Source organism: Haplochromis burtoni, unplaced genomic scaffold, assembly GCF_018398535.1.
Source record: "Haplochromis burtoni strain Fernald_Lab_line unplaced genomic scaffold, NCSU_Asbu1 Contig_25, whole genome shotgun sequence".
NCBI classification, from domain to species: Eukaryota; Metazoa; Chordata; class Actinopteri; order Cichliformes; family Cichlidae; genus Haplochromis; species Haplochromis burtoni.
Window position 1 is genome coordinate 2,079,587 of NW_024582386.1, and position 24,517 is coordinate 2,104,103.

Genomic DNA, 24,517 nt, shown 5'->3' on the forward strand with positions numbered 1-24,517 from the left:
AAGAGAAGAGAAGAGAAGAGAAGAGAAGAGAAGAGAAGAGAAGAGAAGAGAAGAGAAGAGAAGAGAAGGATTTTGTAGTTTGGAGATAAGTAGGAATATTTTTTTGAAATAAGCAAATTAACAATTTTAGCAACAAAACCAGATTTCAATGATCCCACCAAATGTTTTGTGGCTCTTTCAAGCCTCATCTTAAAGAGACACTCCTCTGTTACGCCCTATATAAAACCAATAACACATACACATTCCCTACTAATAGCTGAGCCGTTATCTGTTTGGTTCTCCTTCATTTATTTTAGCATTCAAAAGGCCCACGACTAAAACTTTTCGTTCCTTCTTGGAAAAGAGATAACAAGCGGGAGCATGGTGAATGAACTACTGCATGTTCACCTGCCTTTCATTTATAGTTCAGGGGATCTTACTGGCTTACAGATTCAAATTCGTAGCCTGCGTGCTCGTCATTTACCTATTATTCTGTTTTTATTCAGACACCCTGGAGTTTAGACTATTTCAGCCTTTTACACCGTTTTCCTGGAAAACAGACGACCCTATATCATGTCAGCTCTACTGGCAGCCATTACAGAGCGAAAAGCCAAAGTAAGTCCCAAAGCCAGCTTCCCTGTTTCACATGGTTATTGAGCCATACAGCAGCTTATCGACCCGACAGCGTAACACAAGTTTGTAGGATGGCTTTAGTCCTCTCTCCCTCTATTTATCTTCCTCTGTCTGTCTCGTTTGCTCATTCGGGCACTGGGACTATCTTGGTCATTCAGAAGATTGGTATTGATTAGCCACTTCAAAATAAAGACGGTAAGCACAGAAACAGGGTCACAAAGGCTCTAATGTCTGAGCACACACACACAAGGATCAACGAATGCTGCAAAGTGGCAAACAAGAGCAATCCTTTCTGAGGTCCTCTAATGTCGTGATAGCTGTACACTAATAAACTAAACTATGATCGGGACAAATACTGGCAAATAGCGCAAGCAAACAGTGGCATGTTTTTCACTCTTCCTGCAGATTCAAGGGCACAAACGACAGATTAAGGAACACAGGACTGTACACTAGTCAATAAGAAAAACATGATAACACATGGTGAAGTGTTCTGGCACAAGGAAACGTTCATTGATCCCCTTAATAGCAGCATACTGTACGTGAATGTGTCCTTTATCTCGAGTGCGTGCATGTGTACTCGCCGCACTCGTGAATAGAGGAGGATAAAAGGAAAAGCTGAAAAGGTCTGAGCGCACCGCACAGTTCAACAAGACAGCTCGATCGCTTGATCTGCCCCCATCCCCACCCACTGCTCTCTACCTTTTTAAAACCATTTTTCCTCACACACTTTTTTTTGTTGGTCCCCCTCATAGCTCACCTCACTGGCTTTTTGTCATTCTTTTCGGGCTCACCTCATTCAATCCCACACTTCTGAGCTTTTTTTTTTTTATTATACCCCTGCATTTCTGAACAACACTGTTTCCTTTCTGTCAATTTCTCGGGTAACTTTTAGCAGAAAAGGAGAAAACCACGGATTAACTTGCAACTGCGGTCAGGTGTGAATGCGGCATCGTTTTCATTATCCTACAGCAAATAACTTTTTTTTTTTGTGTTACAGCAACAGACATAAAGGTGTTTGGTGACTATTCTGAACATTGTGGCTTGGTAAGGCAGTTCTGGCACCTGATTTGGATGCTTGATGATGGAGAACTACCAGAAAGCCAAGTGGGAAAGGTCAGCGTAGGACCCACTGGAGAGATTAAGCTCAACTTTGACACGGGAGTAGCTGAGGATCCCCAGGGACAAACTGGAGAAAGTTGCAGGAACAGCACTGCCCGGAAGCTGTTCGCGCAATAGTCACAACAGTTTATTAACTGACTTGTCTTCATGGGCGCAAACTGTAGCGGTAAACAACAGAACCACACTAGGAGGCACGCAGCGGCACCACAAGTCACAAGACTTTCGGCAAAATGAGACTGAAGTTGGAATACCACACATTAGTTTCGCTTTTAGATATTCTACTGTGAGATTTTAAACTCAACTTTCATTTTCACTCACTGCTTCTTTAGGTTGAGGCACCAAACTACACGGGTAGATCTAAGCGCCCGATAAGGATTTTGGTTCAGGTTGAAACACCTTTCCCACGTGAAGGCATGAAATGTATTTCAAATCAAAACTCAAGAGTCATGCCACAATTTTTAAAAAATTTGCAAATTTCTTTTTTTTGTAGCCTCAAGTAGTCTCAAAAATCACATGTAATTTTTATGATAATTTTATTGCCTTTTTTAGGCATAAAAATACTGCCAATTAGAATTTACAATACATTTCTATGACAAATCCCAGTTTATTTATGGCATTTTTGCACTACAAGTGGATCAGTGCAACTTGTCAAATTTTCTGTGCAACCCAATGTAAAGAGTAAGCATTTTGTTCCACATAATGGCTCAATAGAGACACACAGAAACACGCAGACACCTGTTTCTCACATTTGTCGATCTATTTGATCCTCCCACCCATCATTCACTCAGAGTATTAAACCATTTCTGTCACTTATTCATTCAGGCGTGAAATCTCCACCCAATCATTACCTGGAAATGATCTCTCTTTATGTCTTTCTCACAAACACACACAAACACACTGACACAAAATCTCCCGCTCATTTCCACACACGCGCGCGCACACACACAGCGCAAGTTCCAAAGACGACACTCTAGCGTGATCTAGCAGATGTGTGTATTCATGTGTGTTTGACGGTGTGAGTCCGTGCACACATATGGCAAATGAGCCAAGCTCAGTTAAATGACTTGTGATTAGGACATTGGCTTCTAATTGCCACTCATTACCATTTGAAAGTGAGTGGCGGCTCAAATCAAAGGCTATAGCAGCAGTGGTAAAGTGTGCGCATGTGTGCGTGCGTGCGGCGGGAGAGCGGCTGAAGCAGCATGCCTGATTCACAGCCGCACGACTTGCACAACAGTTTGGACTTTTGCTTCATGCTTTCCCTTACAAGTAAGGCAATGCTTTTTGGAGAAATGTGGGTAAAAAATATTCTGAAACTCAAACAAACTCAATCTAAAACTCTTTGAAATTCAAACTGGAACTAGCACAACAAAATCTAAGTTTACTTTTCAGCATTTCATGGTAACAGTCTTGGATTAGCACTGGGCAAATCGCTGCCACTCTACCTAAATCACTACAACACCCTCTGCTTACCTCCCTTCTAAAAATCTGCCCGTCTTCCCTTTATATTAACACCTCCCTTCTGCTCAAGCATTCATAATGCATCTATCTTCCAGCCATAAGCTGTTTTCACACCGGAACACCAGAGTCTGGAGAATCAGGTGAGCACACTGGCGGAAGTTGCTCATTTTCACAGGTAGCACACAGCAGGAGACAGACCCGTCCATAAGCATTCTTACCACCAGAAACATTCTGAGCGGTTCAGGCAAAGCTGCTGCCTGTGGAAGGTGCAGGGGACGGGACAAAAGGCAACCAGTTGCTCGCGCTGCACGCTGTCAGCCATCATACAGCGGTGGATATTTGTGTGCTAAAAATGCACCGCGGTGGATTAACATCTATAAAGCTTCAGTCGTGAACAGTTCCTGGACGCCTCTAGTTGACCTCGCTAGCAGAGAAATTTATTTCAATTAAAAAGACCTTTCCATGGCATCCCACAGGGACTAACACCGGATCCCACTCACTTCATTATCCACATCCTTCCCATCATTATACATGAATCCATCCCTTGTTAAAGATTTGAAGCTGAGCTGTGTATTTCCCGAGTACCTCTTGGATGCGACCCCTTCCTCTCTTCTCCAACCTGCTGTATTTAATACCAGTCACACATAAAAAATACGTAATAGTTTCAGTATGGTTAATAAAGACTTAATGGCCATGTTGTTAAGCGCAAATACAACAGCCAATCACATGCCACCAACTCAATGCATTGATCTGCGTGTTCGAAAGGGTCTGACCGAATACCAGTACCTAAAAAATGGCTGGCCAGTGTCGATTATGTATTTTTTTTACAGAAAAGAGACAAAAGTCAAACTAGTGTGCATTATTTTTTCTTCACACTTTTTCTGCTGTCTTTCTGAATAAATAAGCAATCCAAAGTATTTATTATTAAACAATAAAAGTAATTATAAAGTAACTTCACACTGATCTATGAATATTTTTCCACACCATGTACCACATGAAGGTGTTTCTAAATGTGTGTTTCACTGCACTGACACAAATGTTGGAAGCTTGTATATGGGATTTATGGCAACCACGAGATCACATTTCTTTCAGTACTTGGATAACAACAATCACAGGCAGTGCAGATAAAATCTGAAACATGTGTTTACAGGCATGAGTCAAAGCAAGCAAGGAATTTAATCAATGGGTCACTCGTACGTTTGTGCTCGCATCCTCCACGGAGGACAGAAGTTCTTGAACTAGCGACAGCACTAACAGAAATGTCCAACACCATAAAACAGGTAAGTAATAACACCGGAGCTGACGGGCTGCACTGACTCTATAGGTTCACTCTGCAAGTGTTTGCTAACACACAGTGGCTGCAAGTGAGTGAATTACAAGAACCATGGAATAAAACAGAAAGTGTGTTTTTACTGAAAGCTGCAGATTCAAATTTGTTGGTGTTGCAATATTTTCTATTTCTTTCAGTAACACGTTTAAAAAGCAGCAAAACAAGCCTTTTAGATAGAAAGCAAGTTTAACCACGATCACAGCTGTCTGCTGAGATATCTGTGTGTTGAATGCGCTCTATGGGGTGTCCAGTCATTCATTGCTTAAGGCTACAGGACAGGCTTCAAAGATGAAAATGACATAATCAACAAGTAATGCAAACCCACTTCTGTTTTTTCGTGTTTTTCCTATAAATTGCACAGATATCATCAGAAAAGAGGAAGACTTAAGCATGCAGCTGGTGGAAAGAAGCGCAGCTTTTTTCTTTCTTTTTCTTTTTTTAATCTTGAGCATTCACTTTGTTAATCAGTCTGCTGCCATTAGGAATGCTCGTTAAAAAACTATAGTGTGAGTGAAAGCATTGGCTACCACTTGGGACGCATAGCCTACCCTGCTCTGAGGTGTAAACAGAGTAAAAATAGCTTGCTATCACAGGCTTCCCTACAGTCCCGTTATATAATGGTCCATGCTAGGATGAATGACATCACGGGTAGTCCTGCAATCACAAAGCGTATGTCCTTTACAACCAGCTGACAACGTAAAACATTGTGTAGTATTACGTGCGCAACAATAAATGCTTCCTAAGAATCGAAACATGCAAAACACCTGCGGTTACGCTTCTTTTTTTTTTAATCTAGAAATCATGTGGACTGTGGTTAGTAGTTCGCCTCCTTTCGTGTGGAGAAAACACTTCCGCGATAGTGAAACGTAGATTAAAAAAAATGTAACGCTTTCCCCTGACAGTCCCTGTCAATAAGAAAAGAGTTCAGAAGAAGACCTATGTGGCCCGAAGCGACATTATTCGGACATGTCCGACAAAGAAATAGTCTGCAAAGAGGAAATGTTTTGAGCCGAGGTCGAGTGGCGCAGTTACTGGAAGTACAGCGCCTGCCCGACTCCCAACTCACCCGGCGGACGCGCTCCTCGCTCGGTCAGAATCCAGCCGAACCTCCGCCCCTCTTTCGTCCCATTTAAACAACACTTTGCGTTCACGTTTCCAAATGACAAGTATACCCACCCACAGCCCGCGTGGCCGCGTACTGTGTGGTCACTTAAAAATAGGTCAGAGTGCGAAGTAAACATTTTCTAAGGCTTTGAAGTAAACCAGAGCTTCAGCGCCACCCTTCCCAGTTCTTCCAGCCATTTTTTTTAAATTTAGCCAGCTCCAAAAGAGAAGAGTGACAACGTCAAAACGGTGACAGGTTGGCGAAACCGGCTCTGTGGAAATAGTTTTGTGCGACTTACTGCGGGGTGTAGCGGGCTGTTGAGTTTGTGTCTCTCCTTGTTGCCAGGGCTCCCCTGCTCTGCTCCGGCGCTGACGGTGGAAAGCGTCTCCCCTCCTAATGATGTCTGCAGCGCTCAGCTAATAGCTCTCTGCCCCCACCTTCAGAGAGAGAGAGAGAGAGCGGGGGAGGGAGGGCGAGAGAGAAGTTCAAAACTGGAGCAGTTTGTAAACTACTCATGCAAAAATATGAGAGCTCGGAGCACAGAAAGCAGTCACAGAGATACAAGAGAGGTTCACTGACATTGCCAGAGTGTGGGAACACACAGTATTCCTTTATTGGTAAGATTGTTTTAGTCACAGTGGAGATTGGGCTGCGTTTTCAGGAGCAAATGCAAAAGCGCGCTGTGTGAAAGGAAGAATGGTTAATATTAGTATTATTATTTCTGTTTAACTCAGCCTCACTCAAAAAGTGGCTTCTCAGCAGTGTAAACACTTTATCTACAATACAACCCTGCACAGCTCAACATTGAGTTTATATTACTCAAGTAAAATTCTGAGGCATTTATACTTAAGGCTTAAAAAGGGGGGATCTATTAATCAATATTTCTGTGTCAAAATGATCCCACACTGCTTCAATAATGTTGAGGTCCGGGCTCTGAGGGCCAAATCCATGACTGATCATGCTCCATTGTTTGTTTTTTCTAACCAGGTATGTATTTATTGCATTGGCAGTGTGTTTGGGATCACTGTCATGATGAGAAATGAAGCTGTTGCCAACCAGCTGATTTTCAAATGGTATTGCTTGGTGGATTAAAATCTGATGGCACTTTCCCTTCTCTCAGAATGAGTCCTTGACAGCCTCCCGTCCACAGAGACCATTTCTGATGAGGCTTTAGTGAACAGTAAATGGATCAGCTGAAGGGCCCATTCCTTAAGGACAGACTGTTCATCTGCTGTAGATTGTTTTTAGGCCTGACACTTCTTCTTTCGTCCTCCACCTGTCCAGTTTCCTCAGATTTTTTTTCAAGGACGCAGTGCACACCATTTCAAGACATGCCAGATTTTCAGCAAATAGCTCTTCGAGATGTAAAAATACTGTTTCCTGTCTGTCACACTTTGTTAGCTTAGGTGTTTTTCATAGATTCAACAAAAGAAATGGGAACAAATTATGTGTTTTTCCAGCAGCCTGCTAGTAACAAAGTGCCTAGAGACAGAAATTAACATTTAATTCATAGGTCAGTGTTAAGTGCGTACAAGGACTGAAAATGAGTAAAAGCAAAAAAGCAGCCAGTATCTAATGTGGCTCATAACTTTTGTACAGCACCAGCCAAAAACATTTTTACAAAGTCGTAGTGGCCTTGACCTTTTCCCACCTAAAGCTAATCCTTTCATCCCTCAGTGCATGTGAACTTCTGTGCCAGACGTGCAGAGACACCGCCTTCACATAGAGAGGATGGACAGATGGACAGCCAGAAAACAGAATGCCTCGTAGCATAGCTGTCACCAGCAAGGAGGCATAACGAGTCATAAAGTAGATCCACCTCCACTGGCTAAAATATCAAAAGGCTGCAGGTCACTGCTTCAACCATTTAAATCTAATAATATCATATGTATTATGTAAAACATATGTAATAATAATGCGACACATTGTGTACTTTTCCTTTTCTTTTGGTTAGTATATTGGTACATCTGTGTATTATATAATCTAGTGTTACTAATTTGAATAGATGATATTTTTTATTAGCCCATGCAGGGGAACAAAAGTGTCACAGCAGCAAAACAAAGTCCATAAAGTGTGATAAATGAAGAAGACAACATAAAAGTTAATGAATATTATCTGAACACAAGCCACAAAGCATATTAGGAGTCTGAATGAATAAATATAACACGCAGCAGGCCTGTGGATCCTGGATGCAATTTAGCAAAAACTCAAGATTCACTTCAGATATTTGTTCTTATTGTTTATGCTACGGGGTCCGTCCTGTTTTCAGCTTGAATTGCTGCAAAAAAACATGTCATCCTTGGATTTGACTGCACCGGGAAACTTCTGCTTTTTCTCAGAAGAGAAGAAGGTCATGGTATGTTTGTTTTTTTTTAAAGCCAGAGAGTTCAGGATCTGTTCGGCTGAAGGCAGTCACTGACAGTCAGCTGACAGTGACATGATGGAACATCTCAGCTGCCGACAGCGACTGTTTTCACATACACACGCATAGCTACAAACATAAACACAACGATGGAGTGATGCTAGAAAACATGCTTATGAAAGATGTTTATGCACTCGTGTCCTGATTAACTCTAATTCACTTTAAGGGGGCTAAATTCAATTCGCTCTAGTTCAAAGTTAATTATTATCAGTTATAATCATGCGTAAAGCATGTGTCAAATAAGCACAAAAACTAAGCTGTGCCACTGAAATAAGCTATCAAGATAAAAGAAATAAACACCCGCTTAACCCCTTCTCCTCTTTTTTGTGTTTTTATGATCTTGACCTCCGTGACCTTTCCCAGATTTCCAATGTGACAACAAGTGCCTTTGCCTCTTCGTCAGAGGAGAATGCAACCTGACACTGCCCGAGAGCCGAAGGGTGCACGAGGCTGCGGAGTGACAGACGATCAGGGATCTGTCCCACTCCCTGCGAGTCACTCAATAAGTGGCCTATTGTCCAGCACTCTATTGTGCTCTTGTCACATGCATCCCAAACAAAGAGACAGAGAGGTAGGTTGCCCTGTGTGCTAGAGGGCTAGCATTACATTCATGAAGAGATGCGGTGTACAAGCAAGTGCACGCAGGGAATGAAGAGCTTCATTTAAATAAAAAAAAACCAACATTTAATATCCAGACCACATGTGTGCCATTTGATCCTGGAAGCCCTTGTAGTCCAAGTAGTAAAGGAAATAGTGCACTAACATGCAGAAGGCCATCAAAACTGTGGAAGTGATCTGCAACTTTGAGACATAAAGGAGATTTAAATACGTTGAGATTTGACTGATTGTTGTCATTACTACATCAGCCAGATGTAGTCTGCGTACTTTTGTGCTAACCTACCACCCATAATGCACCTCGTAGTTTCAGTTTCACGCCATGTTGCTAAAATAGAACTTCCTATAATAACAAATGTGTAAGGCCAGAGTCAAGCGGAAGCAGTAAGTTGACCACACGTTTCAAAATAGATCACCAGTTTAATAAAAATACTTCCTCAGTGTCTCTCGAGCTCACGGGCCTGCACATACGCAAGCATGTACTTGCTCCTTCTTGTTCTCTGCATGCACTCACAGGTTCACACCTACTCACTCTTACAACGCGCCGATCTAATCTTTACATATAGGATGCTAAACGTCTTCTGCAGACAGTTCAGCAGCCCTCTGTTTGATATTGACATTGGTTTGCACCGTTCAGAGCACAACGTGACTCCATAGCAGTGTGTGTGTAGTGCAGGGCCATAGCGTGCTTGAAGAATAAAACAGAAACTACTCCCATGGGAGGAGCAGATTCTTCGAGGGTTGGGTTCCTCCCTAGAGATGTACCTGTGTTTTTTGTAGGAGGTATGAACAGTATACACTCGGGTACAATGAAGTGTGCCAGGTGGGGCGTGTATGGAAACAGACCTTGAACATGGAGAGTGACATCCTTAGTACCTGCATAGTAAATGAGTCATATATAAAAATAATCCCCCCCCCCCCCCCCCGCACACACACTTTTGTTTTTATTCTTTCCAGAAAGAGAAGCTTTAACGCATTTCAGCTCCAAATTAGAGACGTCCACTTAACAGACAGAAGTATGCACAAATAGGGGATTTGACAGTTTATCTGGCAGATAAATAAATAACACACTGAGCTTAAAGCAGGGACCAAGGGAGATATATATAATTAATCATCACCAGTCTTTGAAGGCAGCTTTACAGCGAATTTCAAAGATTTTAATGGTCATGGACATTTCTTTTTTTGGACAGCAGAGAGTGACAGAGAAGCAGCGTGTCTGAAGTGCATGCTACTCTACACACTACAATCACCTATTATGGGCTGGAGCTCTCCAGGAATCGTGGCATTGCATTTTCTTCATTTGTATATGTGGACCTCTGCATCATCGTGTCAGCTCATCACATTCTCTGCAACAAACCAATACAGACTTTTTTTTAGCAGAACAGCAGCGCTCCTCCTGTATGCTCTGAAAGCAGCTGTCACTTCAGATTTCAAGGCTGCGCTCTGTCCAAGTCCCCTCTCTGTGCGCAGAGGGGAGGTGGTGTGTTTCATAGCTACTCACAGCTCCCCCCATTGTTCAAATGTGGAAGTGGTTATTGGTTTACAGCGTTTCCCTACATGCTATCATGTCACATACTGCAGCATACAGTTGCATAAACGCAGAATTATCCACAGCTTTGCTTGTAATTACACAAAATAAACACCTTTTAAACAAATCCAGAAAAAACACATGACATAAATGTTTTGTCATTGAGTGAAAAAAGTATTTGATCCACTATAACACTGCCAGATTTCTGGCTCCCACAGACTGACTATCAGTCAATTATAGATACTCCAAATCTAAACTCATTACATGTATAAAGCAGGCTTGTCCACATTATGGATTCCTTCCACTCCAACCTCTCCACCACCATGGAGAGGACCAAAGAGCTGTTAAAGGACATTAAGGAGAAGATATTACATCTACACAAAGCTTGACCGGGCTACAAGACCATCAGCAAGAAGCTTGTTGACAATGTGACAACTTTTGGTGCGATTATTCAGAGCTCCATGCAAGATCTCACCTCATGGGTAAAGATGGTCATGTAGGCGTATTTAGGCATGTAGACATGAGCAAGACAAAATGTTCCAGGTCAAACTGAGCATCAGAATGAGGCTAGAGGGTGATTATTGGGTGAAAATTTCTTGTTGTTGTTGGCACAGGTCAGTGGAGAGTGGGCTGACTTCTTTGAGTTGAGAGGAAGGCAGCAGCAACTCACACAACCACTTGTTACAACCGAGGTATGCAGAAGAGCGTCTCTAAATTCACACACGTGGAAACTGAGGCGGTAGTGTGCACCAAAATTGGACACCAGAAGATTGGTCTGGTCTGGCTGGTCTGATGAGTCTCAGTTTCTGCCGTGACATTCAGACGGTGAGGTCAGAACAGCATGGAGTGAACAACATGAAAGCATGGATCCATCCAGCTCAGACTGCTGCTTGTGGTGTAACGATGCAGAGGATATTTTTATGGTGCACTTTTGGCCCTTTAGTGTCATTAACCAGATTTGATCTGGACTCAAATGCAGACATTAAAATTAAAAGCTCAGATTTATTTTGTTCACTGATGTTTCTCAGTCAATGAAGACTAAAATGTTATAATCTAAGCAGGGAGCAAAGGGGCAGTGAATAAACAGAGCCTGTTCCAAAATCATTTTCCTTCAACGGTTTCTTTCTCCCCGCAGGTTTGCTGTCTTCCACAGTTTTCCCTTTTCCACACTGGTGTTTCCCCACAAATCCACAAGCATCTTCTCCAAAGATACATAGGTAAGTCCAAATCAAAGACAGCTTTTTCTTTTTCTTTTTTTTTAAACTGACTGAGGAGCCAGAGTACACTGCCACAGTAGATACAACCACAGACACACACACAGGAGAGAAAGTGAAAGTAACAGGCACAGGAGGTCAAGGACATAACACTTAGTAAGATCATAGCCTATCAGAGTAATGCTGCTCATCCTGCTGCCTCAAATCTCAAACTGGTTTCTTGACCATTCACATAACATTTGAGAACCCACTGTGCTCAAATGTCCTCCACAATCACCAGTTCCCAGTCAAATAGAGAACCTTTGGGAATTAGTGCAACAGGAGATTCCCATCATGCATGTGCTTCCCACATATCGGCAGCAACTGTGTGATGCTATCATGTTAATATAGACCAAAATCTCCAGTTCCTTGTTGATTCTGTGCCGTGAAGAATTAAGGAAGCTCTGAAGGCAAAAGGTGAACTAAAAAATACACATGCATCAATATATTTAGCTGCTTCGGCATTTCTTCCGCTTTGTTGTTCTACAGCAACACTATTTATGCATCTTATGATATCTTCACTAAATTTAGAATCTGAGGAAACTGAAATCATGATTCGGCGTCATCTAAATCGGTGCGTAACCTTTCAAATCTCGCTAAAGTGCCGTCATTTTCTCACCACCTCCCCAGCAACCAAATTACACAGACTTAAAGTCGCCCTTGCAAGTGTAATCCTACAGTGAAAGCCTGCTATCGGCTAACCTGCTCTCACTCACCTTCCCTATTCCGCAACAAGGGAGAAGGAACGCGGGGAGGATTAGGATGCAAAGAGAGTTCCCTAATCTGTGTATTAACAGCAACCAACTGAGTCTGGCTGTCTCGGGGAGGCAGAATTTGGGAAGTAATCTAAAAGTGTCTCATTGTGATGTGTATAAAAACCCCGCAGTCTTAATTGGAAAGGAGAAACTCTGATACACCTAAATGTCTCATGCTCACACCGTTGCTGTCAGCATTGCACCAGATCAGCAGTAACGTTACACTTTGCCTTTGATAAAACATAAATAAAGCTTGAAAGAGAGGCGCAGAACAATGAGATCCGTGAGCGCCGATGTGTGTGTGTGTGTGTGTATGTGTGTGTGTCTTACAGCCAAGCTCCATCTGTATGAAAAAATAATTGGCTCTTAGTTCTGGACCTAGAACTTATTATTAGACTGCTGCCTTTGTAGATGAAACTGCAAATTTAGAGGGGCACAGAATGTTTTTCTTATTATTACACAGATTCCGAGTTGCTGCTTCACCCTTTGAGCCCCTGGCTTTCTGCACACAATCATGTTGATTGTATTATTTAATTTCACTTTCACCTTTATCATAATTTCTTCTTCTGTATAAGACCTTTTTTTCTAAAAAGATTCAACTTTCTGTCCCCAAAACAAACAAACAAAATACAAGCACTTTCTTTTTTTCTTTCTAATATGTCTGAGGCACTCTCCTCCTGCTCAGCAGTCGCTTTAATAATTGACCGGGCAAGGGATGCAATCACACAAAAGCACATACACACAGGTTCACACGTGCGCATGCACAGGTGAGTGATATGGGGACAGGTCCCTACAGTACATGGCCACTAACTCTGGGGTCAGAGTGGAGTCAGCTGGATAATGGATGAGCTTGAAAGAGGCAGCTGACAAATCTGTGGCACTCCCCTTACACCCTGTCTATCTGCCCGGGTGCATGATTTTTTCCTTTTGTGCGTGTTTGACAGTATGACTGTGTCGCAGGAACAGAGAGAAAAACTGACAGTCTGACGAGCCACGTTTGGCGACACAAGTGAGCGGGAGAAAGACTGGGAGGCGAAAAATAGAGCAGAATGTCCTTTTGATTTATTGTGATGGTGGCATCTGAGGGCGTCGAGAAATTCCTCTTAAACTTAGATGATTGCACATTAGACTTTGGCCCAGATTTTTTTTTATTTATTTATTTATTTTTTAATACAGCAGCCTTGCTAAGAAGAGCGGCATTAACAGCATGATCAGTCGAGTGAAAAGAATGCATGGGAGATACGCTTACCGGACACTTTCTTTAGTTAGACCCTGCTAATACTCTTTCAATTCTTCAAGGCCAAATTCTGAAAAGAAACTGAGACTCAATTTTCTTCCAACTTCTGGTGTCTAATTTTGGTGAGCCTGTGCGAATCGTAGCCTCAGTTTACTATTCTTATCTGAATGGAGGGACACCCGGTGTGGGCTTGTGCTGCTGTAGACCACCTGCTCCTCATAAATGCTCTTCTTCATAGCTCAATTGTGAGAAGAGGCTGGTTGTTACTTTCCTTTCCTATCAGCTTAAAGCATTTTGAGGCATTTTCACCCAGAGAACTGCTTCTCTCCTTTTCAGGCCATTCCCTGTAAACTCTAGAGGTGGATGTGCGAGAAAATCTCAGTAAATCAGCAGTTTCTGAAATAATCAAAATAACCAACAACCATGCTGCGTTCAGAGTCACTTAAATCAATGCTCTTCCCCATTCTGATGCTCAGTTTGAAGTTCATCAGATCATCTTGACCATGTCTGCGTGCTTAACTTCACTGACTTGCTGCCATGTGATTGGCTGATTGGATATTTTGTTCAACAAGTACCTAATAAAGTGGCCGGTGGATGCAGGTGTTTGTTCATTTTTTACTAGTAGATGAGAGGAAGATGCCCTGCTCGGCACAGAGTGGGGAAATCAAGCATGAAGTCTGGAGGCAAGGAGAAACAGCTGACAAGTCTCCACCCATCAGTACCTATAAAGCTAGCTAGTTAATACCATTCTGATACAGAGTATCTTAAAATATAACACGTCGAGCTTTTCCAGTGTGTGGATTTGAATGTTTGAATGCTTCCTGATTTATAAATTCTTCAGATTGTAATTGTAACAAAACAAGCTATATTTTTCCCTCGAAAAAGACTTTTTTCCCTTCAAGTCATTACTGAAAACAAAAATCTAAAGATCAAGATCTGGATTTAGATTTTTCCAAATCTCGTTAGAGGACAAACTGGAGCAGTAGGATAGGAGACATCTGTCAATGCACTGTCTCCCAACAGGCATTGATTACAGCGAGTCACGTTCATTGATCAATACTCCTTCTGTGCCTTCAGCCTCTGACCACAATCTTTAGCATGTGTATATTGAGGTTAGAGCTGCTTTTTCACACGTCTCTCAGACGCCTCGGAGCGCAGGCTTTTTCCATGTGTACACATTCAGTGTTATTTTCACCATCAGTCTGTTGATAGAAAAACACAGAGGTTTTAGGTTGTTTCATTGTTATGAGAAAAATAGTGTAGATGGCACATTTGGTGACATACATAAGCCCCACTTTGTATCCAGGACTGATATTATTACCACTGTGATACCAAAATCTTTTGTACGGGGAGGATTTTCTGAAGTATTTCTTCATCAAAAACAGAAGTTTACACTCTATATTTGTTTTTTTTCCCTTTAATTTTTTTGTATAGATTGAACAAGCAAGTTATAATGTAGTAATAAAGCATTAGCAGTGGTGAATTTTGTTAACAGAGTCAGGGTAATGAGAGGGGTGCTGATCTTCTCTTAGTCTCTCTGAAAGGGAATGAGCATGTTTTCCAAATGTTGTCTTCTTCCTATAATAAAAGTGTCATCCTGCATTGTACATACTAGGATTGGATTTCCCTGAAGTTTCCTTAATCGGTTCTTTCTAATTATACTCTCTCATGTGAACCACTTTGATTTCACTTGCAAGTGGAACAGGTTTAAAATTCTCAATGCGATCAAGAGAACAAGACGCTCACAGCGGTCGTCTAATTCAATAACGAGTGAGTAAATTTTTTACTGTGATGCAAACTTTTAAAAAAGAAAGCAGACCTCATCTCCTCTGTAATCTCTCTCGCCGTTTCATTTTTGCCTCCAAAGTTAACTGACTGCTCTGCTCTTACAGTGTAATTGAACATGAGCGTCCACAAGGCCAGATCGTCTAGACGCTCGATTTCAAAAGGCCTTTTAAAAACTTGAATCAATAAAGTTGCCGTCTTATCAACGCACTGCTTCCCTAGACGTCTGGCCACAAGAGGCCTCGTAACGTTGAGCTCGCACAAGCGCCAAAACCCTGTCGATTAATCGTTACCACCGTGCCTCTTTGCTTGTGCAGTCATCAAAATAAGTGAAGAAGAGCCTTCTCAGTGAGAAACTCTCATCATTTTAAGTGATTACGTTGCTTACACTTACTGAACAGTGTTGATTTATGTGCAGTCAATGTGGGTGAAATGTAAATAATTATTTTGAGTGGCAAAGATATTTCCCAGTGTTTTGAATGCTTCACTTGAATGTGACATCTCAAAGCCCAAAGTTTTATAGATTTGGCAAACAGTGAACTGGAGGCTTATCATCAAGAGGCTCAGCTGGTACGAGACAAGGTTGGGACACAAGCTTTGAAATACAATAAGCTGGTGTTTTTCACAGAAATGGCTGATCAAGCTCCAAAAGAGTCAAACAATGAAGTTCTGGGCAGGTAAAAGAGGTCAAACAAACAAAGGCCACTCGAGCCTAGCTATTAATTAATAATGGTTACATGGTTGATTGATCAATTTTGTCTGCGCCGAGTTGGCTTTATTCCCCTATTTGCCATCTTCATTACGTCTGTTTCCTCTTTTTTTCCCCTTTATATGTTTTTATAACGTTGGCATTATTCACTAAATTGTTTTGTTTTAGGTTATTTTCAAGATCTAGCCAGTGACTATGGATGAAAATTATCCAACCGCTAACTCTGGTGCATTTCCAGCAAAGTTTATTAATGATCATTAACCCTGTTAAAAAATAAAATAAATCAAATTAAGTAAATAAAAGACTTGCAACTATCTAAGACAATATCTGTCAATGGCACAGAGACACACGGCAGAAACCAACACAACTTAACTAATACCACAAAAAAAACAAAAACAAGTAGCCTAACAGTTACTTTAACTTAACACTGCCAAATAAACTACACAATATACTTAAGGTAACTGATTCCAGGTGGCCCCCATGATTTTCTACACTTGGTACAGTCCACTTGTCATGAGCTCAGAAACAAAATGGATATTTAAAAAAACAGAGAAAGAAATACAAGATTAAATAATGTAACAGCAATGGCTGGACAAAAGTGAACTGTTAATGCATGCCTCAAAGCACGCTAACGTATTTTTAATAAATATGTTTACATGAAGCTAATGATTGTGTGTAGAAGTGTAAAAGTGTAAATCAAAACTGCCTTGTTGTTTTGTCTGGTTACTAACTTTATAGTAGCAGCCCTGATAAAGCCTTGTACAGCTACCGTTTTCCCATACGTAATGTCATGTAACTTGTTTTCTTGTATGCGGCTGAGTGTCAACAATTTGCAACCACACCTTGCTTGAGTATTCGTCTTACTATCACATCTGTCATTTGGTGTGAATGTGTTAAGAAAAAGAAACTGTTTGCTCGGCATTTTCCTGACCACTCACTGTTCACATCAGCTTCTCTTTGTAGTGTCGTGTGAAAGAAAAGAAGATTTTCCCAGGACCGCATAGAATCCTGTGAAAAACTAAGTACACTCTATGGTTCAGAAGCTTGTAGAACCACCTTTAGCAGCAGTAACTTGTAAAGATTTTTCCTGCATGACTTTCTCTTGGCTCTGTCTCTCTTCTTTCCAGCATTGCTTTAGTTCATTGAGGTTTGCAGGTATTCTATTATCCACAGCCCTCTTAAGATCCGTGGACTTTGACTGGACCATTGCTACACCTTCGTTTTCACTCATTCTGTCGTAGATGTGCTGTTGTGTTGGGATCATTCTCCAGCTGCATGACTCAGTTTTAGCTCTCGTCCTCACTTTGGTATACAGAGGTGTTCACGGTTGAGTCAATGACTGCAAGGTGCTCAAGTCCCCTGACTGCAGAACAAGCCCAAAGACTGAGGCCTGCAAAGTCTGAGATGCAGCTCTTGGGTTTTCTGCAGTTTTTTTCTAAACAGTGGAGAGTCTGACCTTGGTGTGAATTTGCTGGGACGTTCATTCCTGGGAAGACTGTGACACAACACTGACCTCAGTTGTCTTCAGACCTGCAAACTGGCAAAAGTTCTAACTTAGATTTATTAGAAGAAGCCAAAAAATTCATGTAGCAGTTCAAATGGTTGTCAGCTTATTAGGAACGACGGTTACTCTTTAGCTGTAGCTCTCCTGCTCTTTATTTCATTGGATTTGTAGAATTTCATCTATGCACACTTGTTTGAATGTAAGACTTGGAATTTCATTATTAGATTACACATTTCTTGTCTGCTCATAAAATCCACAGCACAGACTTTATTTGATATAACGCTTAAAGTAGCAGCGTGTACTTTGCCTTATAAATGCCCCCACAACTCAACAAAAGTCTTTACTCACTGTTGTTCCAAACGGCACGTCTCTTTGAGTCATGTATCCCAGCTGATGGTTTCCCCCTTGTGTGCGTGAGTGCACGTGTGCGTGCACGCGCTGAGGCATATGATTCATTTACAGTGGAAAACACTGTGTTTTCCGAACATGGATAAATTATTTCACAACTGGGGCAGAGGCACATTTCACCACCGCCATGCTGTGCAAGATGTGTGTGCAAATTAAAAAGGACACAGTATTATGGATAATGGAGGATAGACAACCAATCCTATGGCCGGGCACCGGCAGCTAACGAAGAAGCATTTGGAGAGCAAGTCCTAGCCGCAAGCTCTGATAACAAGAGAGTCAATTTAGAAGGAAATGTTAACAATAGCTTCAGTGGCAGCTGATACCTTCAGCGCGCCCGTTTCTTGTTCTACCTGAACTGGATATTATTATTAAGTACTGCATGTAGTACTTAATGAACCCCAGCAGTTAAATAACACAGCAGAGTGTTGATCTGTGCAATATGTTGTGTCTGTTCTTCTTTGCACGTGTGCTAGCCTGCTGCTATTAATAGCAGACCTCAGTAGCCGACCCTGCATTAGCACATGTTGTCAGTCATCACGCCAGATTATGACCTATCAGACGCTGCCATCTGTGAGAGGAGGGTGGGGTTTTCAGCTAACTAACTTGGAGACTGGCAGCGATACATAGCCTTGTACAGATATGCAAATAAAAGTTAACTTAATCTTTCCTAGTAACCTGTTCATTTATGCTTTGTGATTCTCTCCTGTGTCCTTTGGGCACCACTAAGCCACAGACAATCGCCTACATAAATGCCACCTGTTAACAGGCACACATCCACACATATGGGCATACGGTGCACCCACGCCAGGGGCCAACTTGAGGACAATTTTAAATCCGCTGGCATTTTGTGCATGCCTCCACCAGAGGCAAGCTGGTGTTGGGTTTGTTGAGGCCCCACCAGATGCACTAATCCTGGTTTGTTGCTGACTGTGAGGACCTAGAAGCCCAAAACCAACGAGTCGGACATGCAATGCACCCTCACAGAGGTCACAGTCTCCAGGTTGAGTCTTCTGGAGGACTGCATGCAACATTAGTACAGCAATATTCATCTCTCACGCTGCAAGCCCTGAAATGCATGCCTAGACATAGACTGCTCTTCCAGACCCTGGATTTGAATATAAAGGCATTTTAAGCTGTGCGAGAGTGCAGTTGTTAGGAAATTATATTTACGTGTGCATGACTTCTTATGAAAAGGGAGAGTCGGAGAGGGTGTGGTGCATTTCTGCATATTGGGCAATAGAACAGCTGACAGTACGGGTTGTACACACACGCACAATGAGACTGCTGCTTTGTCATCGAGTGTTTACCGCTTCCTCCTCCTCTCCACACGTCTCCTCCCCCCCGTCTGTATATAGTATAGTACTACATGCTCCAGTTGACAGCTCATGCCGAGCCAGCACATTCCACATTATTACTACTTCAGATGTTTGTGGCCCAGAAGAGTGCTGATTGGCTGAGCTGCCTCCGACACTGACGCCACTGGAGAACCAATAGAGCTGGCTCTGGGAAGCAGACAGTTTAAAATGAACTCCCTCTGTTGGGCAGTGTAGAGAGAGGCTCAATTCATCTGTTTAGAATAAAAATGTTTTAATGAAATTAAAGGGTTTGAATTGGACATAATCCCACCAGCCATTATATTAATTTATCAGTTATACAAACCCTTCCTGTCCTACTTCCCAGTTTCACCTCTTCTTCAGTCACTTATTCTCGCCTCCACTTTCCAGCAGCATTATTCAGACAGAGGCTCTGCTGCCATACAGCCTGTCGCTGCCACACGCTTGAGTAGACACAGTAACACAACTTAGCATTTGCTCACTTTTACACACAAAGGGATGGGTTTCTGTTGCATTTCACAGATGATGCACAGTACAAAACGTTCTCATTATTACAGCAGACAAACACACACACACAACCAGTTTGCTGCTGCTCCCTGGCTCTGCTCAGCTGTGTGCGGCGTTGGAAAGCATCCAAAGGCTTGTAACAATATTTTGCAAGCTATCTGAGGGTGGGGGTGTCGTTTCAAGAAAATTCCCAGTAAATGTAAGCTTGCTGAGTCACATGGAAAGTCCTGTTCTATCTGTTCTTTATGGTGTGGAGTTTACAGGTGTGTGTGTGTGTCTGTGTGTGTGACTGTATAAACTTTACTTAGTTTACTAAAAGAAAACAAGTCAAGTAGAAAATGCTGTCACAGTTTATACCAGTGCGTCCCGTAACCTCCTTTGGACCTGGTGAATCTTCTGGTCTTCTCACTGCCTCACAGAGAGGCAGTGATGAAGTTACTCTAATACTGTTAGTGACGTTTACACCACTGAATGAATTTTGTCATGTCTTTAAAGGTGTTTTGTGAAATGATGATCCCACATAGTATCATAACCTCACAACCTTTCTAGTTCCCCTCACACTTAACATTCAGGCACAGAGTATTCAGCACCTAAACAATTCGCTTAGAAGGTATCTCTGTTACACAAGCCATAGGTGAGATAATATTTCACCATAACTGTTAAATGTAGGCTAACTACTCTGTGTGTAAGTTTGCCAGATCAACTTTATTAGACAAATTGAATCAATTAAAATATATATAATACATATTAAATATGTTGAAAGCTATTATGGTGTCCATTTGTTTGCTAACAGGCATATAGTTTGGTCAGCCTTTGTTTCTGTATAAAACATGAAGGTAGCCACTGTCACCTGTTTGTGAGCCCTGTTTTGAAGCCTGACAGGATGGCTTTATGGCCACCGCATGAAGTCAGAAGTGACTGCATTTAATCAAGATGACTGAATGCTAAGTTATTGTTTAATGCTAACTAGCTTGGTTAGCAAGTTGCAGTTTGTGCTAATTCATGCTAGCTAACTTACTTATTGGAAAAAAATCACTCAACATTCAGCACACACTTCTTTGACAGTCTGTTAGAACAATTAAGAGCATTCTGAGCCATTTAATTTTACAAATAGATACATAAAAACACTAAGTGCAAATAGCCTACGCAAGAAAAGGAGTTCAGTTATGTGAATTAGCATATTCAAAGCCTAGCTAACAGGTACAGACTACAGACAGGTGTCAGCATGTACCTGCCAGTCAAAGCACCCGCACTTGTAATATTGTGTATCATTTGGTTTTTAATAGACATGCCGCCCAAAACACCTCCCTCTTAGGGGTTGTTATGCTCAAACCATTTTTTTGAGCCAGGCTCTAAATTTGGGCATTTTTATATGGAAGTTTATGACGATTGATCAAGCCCCACCGGCTAAAAACTCTAAATCCCAAACTCTTGTTACAGGAACTTTACTTCCTCTAGTGGCCACGTGAGGCTGGATCCAAAAGTGTGGCATTCCCTAAAAGTTAACATTTTAAAAATAAAAACTTTACAGCATTAAAAAGTGTAGAGAAGAGTTTTTATGTAACTCTTCCACCTGGATATTAGACTTAGGGGCATAGCCACTTTTGACTGATGGATGCAGGCTGCTGGAGCTGATTGGGATCTGCTAATTGGGGTCAAAGAAGTTAACCTCTCTGCCATGTTTTTGCTGTTGGTGACATTTGAAGCATTTTAATGGATTAGCCTAACAATAATACAACATGCAATGTGGCTAAGGCCATTCAAGAAGCTTGCGCTTCAAATTTGATGAGTGATGAGATTCTAGCATTTTTTTAGCCAATTACTTCATTACCTACACTAATTAGCCGCTATGTCTATGCATTGCACCTGAACAGGCTGCAGCTTGCTAAGGAAGCTTAGCACTCCACTCCTGTCATCCATGGCTTCCAGCCCCCAAAACAAAGTGTGACAAAATATAAATAAATAAATGCTACTGCTGATGCTTTAAAATCTAGTGGCTGCATCCACTTTCTATGGGATTATACCACTTTTGGAGCCAGCCCAAATAACCACTGGAGAAACATCAGTCTTTCCAGCTCGATTCGATTTAGTGTTTTGTGTTTTAGATGGTGACTCCTTAAAGTTTGTACAAATTTCACAATTACAATAACAGACTGCATATAAAGGCAGGAAGTATGTGTGTATACTGTATGAAGTACAGTTCAAAGGCACCGTCACTAGTATGTGTACCAGTGAGGACAAAGTGCTGGTTTGTGTTGTGTGGGTGTGTGTGTGTGTGTGTGTATGGCCATGGCTGTTTGTCTTTTTCATGTGCATTCATGCACTATGTTTGTGTGTGTGCGTGCGACAGAGCACAAACAGAGAAAGCTGAGCTTTGCAGGGCATCTCTTGTATAATAACTGAACGCTTAAGTGAGGCTGGGTGAATTTTAATAGAGTTCTGCGGGGTATTCCATTGCCTCTGGTCCCACAGCTCAGAGATCAGAGAGAATTTTCAAGCATGGTGTCCCTCAGTCTCTCACACTCACTCCTTCTCATTTTCGCTCCCTTCCTCCCTTTCTCTTCGTCGTCTCTTCCCATTTTGCACTCTCCCTCTTTTCTCATTTTGAACTCTCTTTTCCAATCCGTTCCTTCCTCTTGGGCTTTTGTCTTTCTCTTAATCCCTTTCTGTGTCTCACACTTTCTGTTGTTTTTCTTTCCCCACTCTGTCTCCCTGTGAAATTTGTATTAGAGCCACTCGAGGCGTAATTATTGCTAAGCCTCTCTCAGTTCCCTGGCACAGAGAACAACTCATGACTCTCTGCACAAAAACTTGCTACTGAAGGACGAACTGTGATGAACTCTTAAAATCATGCACAATAGCTGACAAAATGTTTGGATAGTTTTCCCATGCACAGAGATTATACAGCAGAAAGCTAATTTTCCCGTTGCCTCAAAGCCATTTAAGGACTTTAATCCTCTTTTTAAACTCATATCTAAGTTCTACTAGCTCAAAATTTATGGAGGGTGCTATACATTTATAATTCAGATGATGCATTTACATATGTTCTACCCCTGTTGGAGCTCCAGGCCACACACGTGGGCATCAGAGCAACCTACAAGTTGATCTAGTGGTTCCCTGAAGGCCAGATTTTGCTAAGAATTTTTAAAAATAAAGCTATGAAAGAAATATACAGATGAAAACAGGAGGGTAAGCCACATCTGCTTTGGCAATAAAGACAATGAAATTAAAAGACTAGAGTTAGTAAAAAGTCGTGAATGGTGGCTGTGATTTCTCATTAGTGTCATTTGTGAGCATGTTGGAGTGAGAAAGTTGGCAAGAGATTGGTGATGATTACTAATTCATTAGGATTAATGGTTGCTATTTAAAAACTACCATTCTGAGGAGAGCCGAACGAGCGTTGTGTCTTCCCAATGGGACCATGAGACAAAATATGCCTCCAGCTAATCTCTGCTTGAAAACGGCTCATAAAAATTCAACAATTTGGCACTAGGAAAAAAGTAGCTGTAGCTGAAGTTATTTATGAGCCTATGATAACTAAATAAGCTGTTTCTGAATAACAACTTGATCATGTTTTCTAAAGGACAGGCAGGTATCTTGAGTCTTTATGTGTGAGAGGTGCCAGTGGGAGCTATACCTGCTGTAGATTTCTTCACACAGTACTGTGCAAAAACCCCTCGTTTCTTTATATTTGCTTGGAAAATGGGAAACAGGTTCGGGGATTTATTGAAATATGTGCAACCATAAATGGAAATAGAGCACATAAGTCAAAAACCAAGCTTGAAAGTCAATATTTGGTATGACCATCTTTATTCTTCAACAAAGCCTGAACTCTTTTATCCAAGTTTTCCTTTAATTTCTTTAAGTAGTCTTCAGGAATGTTTCACCAGGCTCCTCGAAGAACATGCAATGTTCTTCTCTGGATGTTGGCTGCCTTTTGTTCATTTCTCTGTCAAGATGATCCCACACTGCTTCAGTAATGTTGAGGCTCTGGGGAGGCCAATCCACTGTGTGTTTTTCTGTCCAGGTATGCTTTTAATGTATTGAACGTGTGTTTGGGATCATTGTCATGCTGAAAAAGGAATCTGTGGATCAAAATCTGATGGTACTTATCTATGTTCATTTTGACAAGATTCCCGATATCAGCGATGGAAAAGCAGTCTCAAACCACGACAGAGTCTCCACTGTGTTTTACAGATGGCTTTAGATTCTTGCTGTTGTATCTCTCTGTCCGATGATTTGAACCAAAGGTTTCAAGCTTGGATTCATCGTTCCACAAGTATTGGTACTTATTTGGTATTTGGCATACCTCAGCCTTTTCTCTCTGCGTCGCTTCCTTAAGAATGGCTTCCAGTCAGCCTCCCTTCCACTGACACATATCTGATGAGGCTTCAGTGAACAGTAGATGGATCACCTGGAGAGCCAGATGCATCTCTCAGGTCCTGTGTCTTTGTTGGATTCCTTCCTATTTCTTAAGGATATGACTTTCAGATTTCATTCATCTGCTGTAGATAGCTTTTTACACACACTTCTTTGTCCAGTTTCCTCATATTTTGTAATGTAAGATATAAGACTTTAGATAGTAGCTCTTTGGGAATTACCTTGTTGTTGCAAAAATACTGTTTTATGTCTGTCAAACTGTGTTAAATTCAGAATCTTTGGTAGATTCAACTAAAGAAATGGGAGCAAATGATGTTTTGCTAAAAATCTGTTAAATTGGTTCCTTGCGAAGTTATTTGTTAGGTCAGTAATAAGTGGCCCAGTCTTTGGTCAGGCACAAAGACTGCACTAAAAATGAGTGAACAACAGATAAATAACTGAAGACCTTCAGAA

General features: G+C 41.6%; 1 protein-coding gene across 4 annotated transcripts in view; it reads right to left on the minus strand.

Moving 5' to 3' along the window:
• The window catches only part of atxn1a (ataxin 1a), a 102,978-nt gene extending 96,795 nt beyond the window's left edge, over positions 1-6,183 (minus strand). Inside the window, exon 1 of one of the 4 annotated variants that reach the window (XR_006054177.1) lies at positions 5,926-6,169. The gene's annotated coding sequence lies outside the window, so the exon portion shown is untranslated. The other 3 variants (XM_042218916.1, XM_005917504.3, XM_042218917.1) reach the window with 3 other exon arrangements.
• Positions 6,184-24,517: the final 18,334 nt, after the last annotated feature.